We start from the raw sequence: 8,584 nt of genomic DNA on the forward strand, positions 1-8,584 counted from the left end.
TTATATTTTCCATATATGCATACAAATGTAATAAAATATAAACAGGATACATAGTAATTTTATGATAGTAGTTTCCTCCAGAGAAATAAGGTTCTAGAAAAGTGAGCCAAGAGGATTTCAACTTGATATGCATTTTTTTTTACATTTGTTTATTTGTGAGAGACAGAGAGCATAAGTGGGGGTGGGGCAGAGAGAGGAGGAGACACAGAATCCGAAGCAGGCTCCAGGTTCAGAGCTGTCAGCACAGAGCCCAATGCGGGGCTCGAACCCATGAACTGTGAGGTCCTGACCTGAGCCTAAGTCAGATGCTTAATGGACTGAGCCACCCAGGCACCCCTTGCATTTTACATTTTATGTAAAAATTATATAAAGCGAATGTATTTGTGTCAGCCAGTTTCTGGAAAAGTTGATAAAGAGTATGCAATTACTTTGGTGTTCCTGTTTGGGGCAAGATTTCAAGTTCTGTAACTTTTTTTATTCTTAGCAAGAAATGTTCTCAATGTTTTCTCTTTAATTTTTATTTTTTAAAACAAATCACCTGCATATAAACAGAGAAGACTCTTTTTGCCTGTTTGCCTATCTACTATATATCCATCACTCATTTATTTTTATTTGTCTATACACTACTCATTTTATTGCAATTTTTATCTGTACACTTTTACTCTCTTAAATCTTCAGCTGCCTTTCTTCTGCTGGGGGCATAGAGCAGCTCTTCATTCACTTATAACGCAGAACTAGTTCAGGTTCCTTGAGGGAGAAAAAAGGCTCAAAGACATATCAGAATAGGTGTCACCTTCATCCACGTCCCCAAGGATGAGCTGAAGGAGTAAAGCCTAATTCAATAGTTTCTATTGCCACTAGAGGCACTGCTGAAAATTGGTTCCTATTGAGTTATCTATAGCAAGAGTAAGTAATGGGAAGCCCTTGCCCCCCACGGAAACTGCTTCTCCAGACAAACTTGAGATGTTTAAAGAGATCATTTGGATCCCAGGAAGGCCTCCCACTCCTAATAATGTACTTGACTGAAATATTTATGGTTGAAGGACACATTAATTTAACTTAAGGAGCTGCTTTCAACATAAGTGAATATGTTTAATTGACTTACTACAACTCCAAGTCAGCCATTTACATGGTAGTGTGAATTGTCTCATTTAGATCACATTTCCTTAATCAGCTTGATGAGGTTAGCTGCACTGAGGGAAAAATCACTCAATCAATTTTATTTGTTTATTTATTTATTTAATTAAAAAAAATGTTTATTCATTTTTGAAAGAGAGAAAGAGACAAAGCATGAGCAAGGGAGGAGCAGAGAGAGAGAGAGGGACACAGAATTCAAACCAGGCTCCAGGCTCTGAACTGTAAGCATAGAGCCTTACTCATGACCTGTGAGACAGTGACCTGAGCTGAAGTCAGATGCTTAGCCAACTGAGCCACCCTGGAGATCCATTTTAAAAGACAGGAGGAATGAGAAGGAAAATAACTTTAAGTTTTTATGTCTTGTGTCCTATCTTTATTTTATAAATCTCCCACATCCCCCTAACACTATGCAATCTGATAAGAAACACTCATCTCGAAGGGTAATTTGGAGAGAAATATTTGAAATCAGGTCTGCCTTCCAAAATCTGGATAACCAAGGACGGGGCAAGGGTTCAGAGTGTGGGCTCTGGAACAGCAGTGTTGGCATCTCTGGAAACCTGCTAGAAATGCAAACTCTTGATCCAGATTCTCTGAGAGAGGCCTGGCAAATTGTGCTTTAATGAAGTGAAGCAGGTGTTAAGCTCACGTTAAAAAACCACCGGTGCGGGGTGCTCAACTCTGAGGGGCAAGTCCTGTGCAGGGGGGACTGTAAATGACAAATGCAACTCAGCACTGACAGGAGGAGAAAGGGCATGGATTGAGAAACCAAGGGAGGAGGGGGTGACTGTATTCTGTGTTCAACTGCAAAGCCTAGTGACCGGACCCAGATAACCAGCCCTGTGTATATCTTAGATCTACTCCTTCTGTTACATCACCAGGCCATTTACCCATTTTTTTTTCATTTTTATGACATAATCATTATGCATTTAGTTTAGGAAATAAAGACTAAATCCTAATTTTTATGTTTTAGAATTATTTTAAGGGATTTGTAATTCAAAATGAATATAAAATGCTAATATATAGTATATATTTTTTGATGTATATATGCTTTCGGAGAGATTTCTCTGCCTTTTTTTAACCCCAGACATGCATATTAATGAGTTTTTGCTGTTGCATCCAAAATTTTGCATGACCAGAGTTGTGTATCTGTGACTGCTAGGTTAGAAGTACAATCTGACACTGTGAAGTTAAGTGAAGAAAATTGTCACGTGTCAAACACAACCAGTAACCTGAACTCATTAATACCATGCTCTAGTCAATAAAGATAAATGGCAAAGGCTGATGGAAACACAGGTTATAAATAGATTGCTATATTTTAGTAAAGTGCGTATAGTGACACTAGTAATCTTGCCAGACTTATTTCTTTTGCTACCCTGTTATCTAATGCTATCATATGGATTTTGTCATTCAAATGCCCATTGCTTCTTGTTAGTAACAAAACCAAAACACAAAAACAAACATATAGAAAATAAATAAGGAGTTTAAAAAAATGAATGTCCCACGGTATCTTTCTTTTCGAGGTGGGGGAGACAATTGTAAGACAATATGAAAATTCATCTTCAGAATATTCTGAATAAGTCCACTACACTCAGGAATTTATATTTGTGAGAACTTAGCGGGAAGTGCTATTTGATATTACTTAGCAAAGTGACAGAATCTGTCAAATGTTGAACACCACCGAAGTGTGTGTGTCTCTTCCTCTCTCTTAGCTCTTTATGCTCCCAGGAGTATTGGATTTTATGCATGTGCAACAGTTTTGAGATTTGCTATGACTGAAAGTCCTACTGTGAGTTCTCAAGACCAGGAGAGCTATATCAACCAACGGGGTAGAGGACTGGAAATGCAAAAAGTTTAATTTGAAAAGGTAAAATATGTCCCACAATAACTGTTACACAGTATTGTCGACTTAAAGCTTATTTGCCTTTTGTAAACAAGTGTTTTATTTTCATTTACTTTTAATTGCTAATGAACCTTAAAAGATAAGTTGTTAAACTATCTGCTACAGAACGATTTAATTTTTCTCAAATTAAGTCATCCCATTCTACCAAGAAATGAAGTAAGTAATGTGTTATGACCAAGAAGAACTGCATATGACCACGCTATCCATTAGCTAAGCATCATGCATCAAGACAAATAGGGCTATTTGATGTACTGAACTGCAATTGCTGTAGTAGTTTATATTATAATGACCCAAATTGTGTTTATTGGCATTTAAGAATCTTAGTGTTTATGCAAAAATTGGTAGCTTATTTTTCAAGGGGAAAGAGAGGGAAGAAACAGAGCGAGTCTGGTGAATCAGGACAATGGTTCGTGAAATGGCAAGAAGAAAATATTCATGTTTGATAAATGATGGAAAGAGAAAAGAGTGAACCCAAGCTTCAGTAATGACTTTCAATATTTCTTGGCTAATAATATTCCCTGTATCATCCTCAATTTGGTTTTGAAACTGGTAATATTATGGAAGCATATTTGTCTGCTGATAGATATTTTTTAATCTACCTGCAAGGTCAACCCAACTATTTCACGGGTATCCAGGAGTTTTCAGATTCATTGGTCCAAGTACAATATGAAAAAGTAATATATTTCCTCTTAAGATCCATCTTCCCATTCTCATCAAAATCAGATTTTAAAAAAGGTAGAGGAGAGGAAACTTGAACATTTAAAGTTTCTACAAAACTGGTTCAAAACTGGGTAGAACTTAGAGCCAATTCCAACTTTTTGTTGTGTGGTTAATCTATTCCCAGGGCAAATTTTTTCTTTTTTTAAGATAATACACTCTTTTTTTTTTTTTTTTTTTTTTTTGCTTTTCTCAACACCTTAAAATGTTTCACAATCTGTCATTGCCTTGGCTTTTACAGTATTTTTTTTAAACAAAGTTCATTTCATGTTGCCAATGTCCAACTATTAACTAGAGGGCAACCTGTCAAATACTTAGTGAAAATGTCATCAAGTATTAGAATTTACCAGGCTGATCATATGCAAATTTTACTCTGTGTCATTGAAAATCATTTATGTATCTACTAGAATCTTGTTTTTAAATGAAAGGGAACTGAGTACTCTGTCGAACTTACTATAATTTCAGTCTGCTTCTGTGGGCCTTGCACATTTGAGACAGTCAGAGGTATTTGAAATAGCCCCAGGCCTCCAAAAGCAGAAGCTTTCCAGAAGAAATATTGTATTCTATATTCACCACTATTAAAATATTTAGCTAAATTGCTGACAATTTCTTTAGCAAAGGTCAGCATAATAAAAGCATCATTGAAAATGACCCTAACCAAGGAGTGAAAGAGTATCCCTTAATAAGTCATAGTAGCATTTCCTTATCAACTCCTTTCAGGGTGATTTATTAGAACAGCAAAGCCAAAAAGCCTTTGTTGGTGTGGAAACAGTGAAAGGTCAGTCTCAGAGAAGACACAGTTAAAAGAGACTAGCTCCCCTGATAGAGGAACATTAAAAGAATCATTTGTGTTTGGTAACAAGGGATTTGCAATGGTGAAATTTCTGGTATTGGGGCAAAGGAAGTGGTGATGAAGCTGAAGTTTTAGAAATATGCAGGGAGCCTTTGAGTCTCATCCTGCTGTTAGCAGTCTGGTACAGGTTATGAAGTTCTGGGAACTGGTGAAGGCTAGTTTGTGATTTGGGGGTCGTGGGCAGCAATACACATGAGCTGCAGGAAAGTTTCCCAAATAAACACGTTTTCTTCAGTATTTGTTCTGTTCAGGCTGCCCCCTGGATTCATGGATTGCCTCCTAGTTCAAGTGACCCCATCAGTCTCTTGTCAGCTGGATTTACACCAGAACTTGTCTGCATATTTCAGTTATACCATCTTTGTCTTCTTTGGAACAAGCACTTCCTTTTTTTTCTTTCCTGGACAAACCCCTAGTTCTACTGTTGTCATGTGAATTCAGCTTTGAATTCCTGTCTGTTCTCTCTTAGCTTCCAAACTCTCACCTGTACCTTTTTTATCTTTTCCCGTTCTCCTTTCTATGCCCACTATCCCACTTACCCCTTGCCTCACCAGGAAGGTAAGATAAAACATGAGGGAGGGTCCCTCAGTGCTACATGATACAGAATTGAATCAAGGAGATTGATGAGGGAAGTTTCATGAAACTTATTCTGAATGATGTCATTGCTTAATAGAACTGTTCCAGACTCCCAATGTGATCAAATTTGTGCAGATTTGTGTAGCAATAAAATGAGATGTTGGATAGCCAAGGGGCTTCAGGCTTTCCATTAGTCTGATCTATTGACAGCATTTCTGGTGGGGGCAGGGTCATTCTAAGGCAGTGCTGAAGACAACACGGCAGTTTCCTAATGTTATATTGAATAAATGAATAAATGCATGTCTGTGTGCTTTTTTATTTTGAAGCCCAAATCTAAATACAGTGCTTCATGTTTTACAAAACAAAAATATTGTGAAATTATTCTGAATGCTAATTATATATTTTCAAGGTATCTAGGGGCTCTAAATTCTGATTTTTAGCAAGAATAACTTCCAATTCCTGCTGTTTTGTTTGTTTAGTGCCCTTTGAATTAAATGTATCCAATTATATGGCTGAGCCTAATAGCACACTAAAATAATTAGCAGTACAAGCTTATATACATATATAAAGGGATAAACCACTTCAATAGAAGTATGTTATTCTTTATATAGGAAAACAGTATATTATGTAAGTGGCCTTGAGATTTCTTTCCCCTTTATGGAAGTTGGTGTCCTTTCCTCTGCCCAAACCTTGCTCCCTGTTGAAGGAACTATAGCCATTTGCCATGTGGCTGATCACATGGGTAGCAGAACTGTCCATTGGTCTGATTTCTTCTTTTCTTCACTTCACAGTATAAGCATTCAAGAGGGAAACTCTTCCAAGTGACTTAAGGAAAATTGCCCAGGATATTTAAAATCACAAAGTCAATAGATTTGTTGGTAATTTTTTTGATCCTGTTTGATAAGAAAGAGACACACAACATTGTACATGATGGAAGAATGACTGGTGATCACTGTCTTAACCAGAAATAAGGAAAAGCAATCAACAGACCAACCCCCAAATATAAGACTCTCTCTAATGTCATGAATATCATAGGAAGAGAAAAAGATACTTTCATATTATGGAGATAAAAGGACAAGGGATTCTCTAATGTTCTTCTCACAATGGCCACACTTTTCTCAAAAGTCTAGATGTCTTGCTACTAGGATTTAGTTCAATTTAGTTTCAACACACACTTACTAAAAATCAGCCAATGGACTAGGTGTTACGTGAAGTGCTAGTTCATTAAATATGAAGAAGATGTGATTCCTGCCCCGAAGAAGCTGTAAGTGAAGAGACAGATACACAACACCCAACAAATACACAGATAGCAGTGGGTTTCTGGGGGATGTTGAAGCAAGAAAGGGACACTCAGCATCAAAGGTTATTTGAGTCCATTTTAATTACTTTATCACCTGATACAATATTCAGTGTCCATTCAGGCTTCCACGAGACCAGTGAGAAAAGAGAGCTATTATGGCTGATGTCTAGCATTGTGGCCCATAAACCATAGACTTCTTTTCAGTGTGTGGGGTGAGCCCACATGGTGACCCATAGTATATATGCTATGTGCTCTGATGGAACCGACTGTCACGACACAGCTTCTTTCACACTAGCAACCCGTCCAAGTGTAGAGTCTTGGTTGGTGGCTTCCCAAAAGAGATGCATTCATGTCCTAATCTTCAGTACCTGTAAACATTACCTTATGTGGCAAAAGAGTGAGTATTACCTGATATGGCAAAAGATGTTATTAAGGATTTTGAGAGAAAGATTATCCTGAATCATCCAGATGCAATCACATGTATCTCTATAAGAAAGAGGCAGAGTTAGTGTTGATAAAGAAGAGGAGGAGGCAATGTGACCAACGGAGGCAGAGATTGGATTGATGTGGCCATAAACCAAGACACACCTGGAAGCCCCGGAACTGAAAAGAGGTAAGGAACAGATTTTCTCTAGAACCATGGACGTGAGCATGGTCCTTACCAGTACTTTGATTCTGGCCTTTCGACCCCAAGAACTGAGAGAGTAAATTTCTATTGTTATAACCTACCCAGCTTGTAGTTTGTTACAGAAACCCTAGGGAACTAATACACCAAACAAAGGCTGACTGAACATTAACTGAGGGGAAAGCTACCAAAGAGAAAGGAAAGGTCAGATTGGACTCCCTAATTATAGGAGAAATGTGGGAGGCTGTTTTAACATGTCTCAAGGGTTTGGCAGCTGTGGAGGAGCAGAGGACGTTCAGACTTTGGAGGTCAGTTTTTATTAGTGATTCCATGGCAAAGGATAAATATGCTTGAGTGCCACTGCTAAAGTCTGCATGTTCTGCACATTCAACTTCTACTCTGACTCATATTTCCTCCCTCTTTCTGTTCATATCCTCTCTCCTATCACCATCTCTCATATTCTTAACTGCAAGAGGCTGATACAATTCATAGTGGGATTATTTCCCCCTTCTCTTATCAGAATCCATGGACTGCAGTGTAGCAAACCTTATAATTTCCATTAAAACTAGATTAGAGTGAAAATATTAACTAGGCTATGTAAAAATCAACCATTAACAAATTTATTTTACCTTTCAATTCAATTCATCCTAACAAATAGTTTCATAACACAGCTTTCATTTAAAGAGACTCTTAATTGCCCTGGAAGAATAAAGAATTTTTTTCCTCACGGACTTATAGGCCAAGCCCAATTTATAGAAATGGGATCTTAAGAAGATTATGAAGGAAGCATACTTTTTGGCTAAAACCCTCAAAATAATGTTATGATGCATCCACTATTATGCATTAACAACTTTGTTATATAGATCACATCTTGATTCTCTGGAGTTCAAGGTTCCATTCTCCTATATTGAATTTTGACCATACTTTTCCTTCACTCGTTTTCATTCAGCCATTGATGTTTATCAAGTATCTACTTAAGGATGAAAATTATATTAATTATAGTAAGAGAACTCACAATTTAAGAGAGTGCTAAAATTATGAAGAATTTTAATATTCCTTGAAAAAGGCTATCATTTAGGAATATGCTTGGTAAACATAAATATGTAGGAAAAGGAGTTCCAATGCTTGACTTGGAAATGAGGGAGATGTTTTAGAGGCTGGGGATGGTAGTTATAATATGTTATGAAAATAAAGAATAAGAGATTCCCAGTTGGACAAGTGGGATTGAGCATTCCAGATACTCAAGGGATCAAGGTTTCAAAGCATAGTCATAGAAGGAAGAACGACTCATTTTTTTCATAATATTTTATTGTCAAATTGTTTTCCGTACCACCTCTTTTCCCCCCCTCCCCCTTCCCCCTCAACCCTCAGTTCATTCTCAGCATTTAATAGTCTCTCAAGTTTTGCATCCCTCTCTCTCCCCAACTCTCTCTCCCTCTTCCGCTCCCCCTGGTTCTCCATTAGGTCTCTCTTGTTTTC

Source organism: Suricata suricatta, chromosome 17 (assembly GCF_006229205.1).
Source record: "Suricata suricatta isolate VVHF042 chromosome 17, meerkat_22Aug2017_6uvM2_HiC, whole genome shotgun sequence".
Taxonomy (NCBI): domain Eukaryota; kingdom Metazoa; phylum Chordata; class Mammalia; order Carnivora; family Herpestidae; genus Suricata; species Suricata suricatta.